At 39.9% G+C, this 3,664-nt stretch overlaps 1 pseudogene; it reads left to right on the top strand.

Annotated features, from left to right (window-relative positions):
* The first annotated feature begins 691 nt into the window (after window positions 1–691).
* LOC102483528 (protein N-terminal asparagine amidohydrolase pseudogene) overlaps window positions 692–3,664 on the top strand; it is a 4,775-nt pseudogene continuing 1,802 nt past the window's right edge.

Here is a 3,664-nt window from a genome sequence, read left to right as displayed (position 1 = left end):
GATGGTATCTAGTACTTCTCATATATTATTCTCAAATTTTGGGGCCATTTTCTCAGTCTTCATGGTGGATTTTTCTGGTCCAGCCATTTTTTCTTCTACATCTGAGATTCTATTTTCTGAATGATCTAGTCTGCTTTTAATACTTTCAAGGGAGATTTTGACTTCCTGTATTATAGGCTTCATCTCTGACAATTTCTTTTGAGTCTTTTGTAAAGTGTGTAATTCCTCTTTTAGATCTTGCAAGAATTTCCTCATCTCCTGGAACTCATCAACTTCTTTCTCCTCTTTAGCAGTTCATTATCTCTCTTCTCTTCCATCTCTGTTAGCTTCGACATTATGAATGCTCTAAATTCCTTATCAGACATTTCCATGATTTTCACCGAACTGCTTGTGGATGAAGAAGAGTTACACTTTTCCCTTGGAGGAGAAGATATTTTCTTGCTTTCCCATATTTCTTGTTATCTGGCAGTGATTTCTTGTCATCTGATGGATGGTGTGTTTCTTTCAAATTCTTGAAGTTCAGTCTGAATGTTCAGGAGCAAGCAGATGGAGGTGATCTAGAATCTCTTTGCCGTTCTGTTGTGATTGCGCTAGCTTGTTTGCTGGAAGCTGAATTATCAGTAGAAAATCTTCATTTCTCGTGTGCCCTGAAATACCTAGTTCACAGGAGCCATGTGGAACCTTTTTCTCCATGGATTTCATCAAACAGAAATTTGCCTTTAACAAGACACAAACAAATTTTGAAGGTATCGCCAAGTAATTCTAATATGTAACCAGAATTGAGAACAACTAAGATTATTAGTTGACATAATTAAGGGTTTTAGAGAAATCAAATCTTTACATATTTGACACTTGCTGCTAATTAAACGATTGTATATGGCAGACTTAAATTTTATTTATGGGCTCTAAGTAGACCCTGATTCACTGGGGACAAGAGAAAATGAGAAAAATAAAGCAACTGACAGTCTTCAGGGTCAAGGACAACCTCACTCCCTGGGGAGTAAAAAAGAGTAAGATTTGGGGCTGATGATCTGAAAAGAAATGGCGGTAGTAACTTGGCAATAATGTGTCAGGCACCCTGCTGGGGTTAAAAAACAATTGCATAGTCCCCATATACAAATCGTGAAAAGTTTGAGACCGATAATGCAGATCTAGGGAGTTTTCACTATTGAAAAGATGGGGGTCCTTAACAATGCTTAAAATCAGCATTTATTCACTTGCTGATTTCATTCTTTCACTCAACAATTATATATCAAGAAAGTATCATATACCAGGTATTGTATTAAGCCTGATCATATATTATAGTATCTGACCTTAATGAATTTCCGTTCCAATAGAGGATCTCCTATTGTTTATCCCCTAAACAGTAGACAACTCATTACACACTTAAGCATTTAATAAATTACTGAAGTGATATGATGAAAAAGTAAGGATTTTATAAAACCTTGCAATGGGGATACCTGAGAGCTATTCTGAGACATAGGAGAGGTGGAGAGACTTTTAGAAGTAATATTTGGGCTAAGATATTAGTATCTGGGTATTTATTTTATTTATTTTATTTTATTTTATACAATATCTGTGGTATTTATTAAGAAAGTTGAGGGTAGAGATTGTCAAGAAAATAAACTATTATATGGAAAGGGCTGTTTGGCAGATAGGAGGCTAATGTTTTTGAAGTGAAACAAGTCCAGTGTGTCTGTGACAAGGAGTAAAAGGGGAAATAAGACTGATTAAGAAGGATCAAAAAATAATCATGTGGGACCACATAGACCATGTTGATATAGATCCTGAAGGTAATGAGAAACAATGAAAGGTTTTAAAGGCAGTGCTGGATAATAAATAATTTGCTACTATTTTTAAGAGAGATTTTTGCTATAGGGTATGTGCACTTCCCAGAGAGACAGAGAGACAGAATGTGAGAAATCACCCCTCCCCGGGGGTGGGGGGGATGGCCACACCAGAATCCCCTCTTCTACATTCTCCTCTTGGGATCTTGGGCTCACACAAACACACATGCCTGGTGTGAGTTTTAAGCCACTGGGTCCAGGACTCGAACCATGGTTAACTACGGTAGTTCAGCAACATAACCATTATGCCATCTGCTGATTATATCCACTAATCTTTTCCTTTAAGTGGATATAAAAGGTCTATTATTCACTTTCTAAGAGAGGAAAGAGGCCAGATGCAGAGAGTTACATTGGCCCACCGAATTTTCTAATCTTTGTTACAACCTGTAAATTTTTGAGTAGGAGGAATGTCTTCATCATTCATGGTGGGCCCAATGGGCCCCTCTTGAACACATGCTAAGGAAATGACTGCTTAGACCAGAAAGACCAATCAGGTGATTAGAGATTTGGGGCTTTGAGCCAAGTTTTATCAGCCCAACCTCCATGGAGGAGAGGGGGCTGGAAAGTGAGTTCAATTGTGTAACCATTGATTTAATCATAGCTTATCTAAAAACAATAAAAGCTCTATGTGCCTAACACTCAGGTGAGGTTTCTGGTTGGCACATTGCTGTGCCATAACAGTGAAGAGGCCTCAGGGCCCAGAAGCTCTGAGTGCGGGACTTTCCAGGCCTGATCCTGTGTGTCTCTTCATTTGGCTGTTCTGGAGTTTCATCCCCTGTAATAACACTGTAGTTATCAGGACTGTGTTTTCCAGAGTTCCGTGAGTCATTCTAGCAAGTTATCACTCATAAGAGGTTGTGGGAGCTTTGGGACTTGTCAGACATGTCACTCATTCACATGGGGGTAGCCTGGGCCATCACCACACTGGAAGCTGGTGTCTGAAGGGAAGGCAATCTTGTGGGAGACTGTGCCCTGAACTTGTGAAGCCTGCACTAATTCTAGGTGGTTAGCATCAGAATTGTGCATGTAATGTGTGTGTGCGCGTGCGTGCGTGTGTGTCTGTGTGTGTTTTGTGGTGAGTAATTTGCTGTTCTTCTCCTAAGTTGCTATCTGGGCACAAATTTAATTCTGTCCCTTCCTCTGTGAAGCCTTTCCAATCTACATGTCTTCAAGCCATTGTCATAGATGGACTTCAGAAGGAAATAAGTGGAAGGAAGTGATAACACTGGGCAAATTTACCCCACAAATGTAAGAATTTAAGTGGCAAGACAAGTACGTTACATTAGTAATACATGCGTACAGATAATCTGCACCTCTGAACCATCGTCTTGGCAAGAACTGGTGCGAAAGGGAGCCTGGCTCAAAGTGTCCATGTCAGATGCAGTCCTTGTACTTCCTGTGCTGGGATCTTCCTGAAGGCTACCTGGTCCATCTCAGGAATTGGGACCTCCTCAGTGCTACCTACCCTGGGGCTCTAACTGATGGAGCCCTGGACATTAACACTCTGGACAGCACATTAATAACCTGGGCATCTGCAGGTGTTCTATAACTATTGACCAGCCAGGGTAGATCTGTTTGCTGTGGTGTCTAGAAGACAAGTTTGAGAAACTCTGTACCCTCCCAGCATTCCCAAGGGTTAATTATGCTTCTAAATTTCAAATATCTAAATTTTTGTATTTAGTCATAGATGATGTAATTTCTGGCATATTGTAAATATTGACATTTAAAATTCTTACCTTTTTTTGAGAGAGATATTTGCTATAGGGTGCATGTGCTAGCTAGAGATACAGAGAGACAGAAAGAGAGTAACACCCCCC

This window comes from Tupaia chinensis, unplaced genomic scaffold, assembly GCF_000334495.1.
Source record: "Tupaia chinensis unplaced genomic scaffold, TupChi_1.0 Scaffold147554_1, whole genome shotgun sequence".
NCBI lineage: Eukaryota > Metazoa > Chordata > Mammalia > Scandentia > Tupaiidae > Tupaia > Tupaia belangeri.
This window is presented reverse-complemented; position numbering and strand designations above follow the sequence as displayed.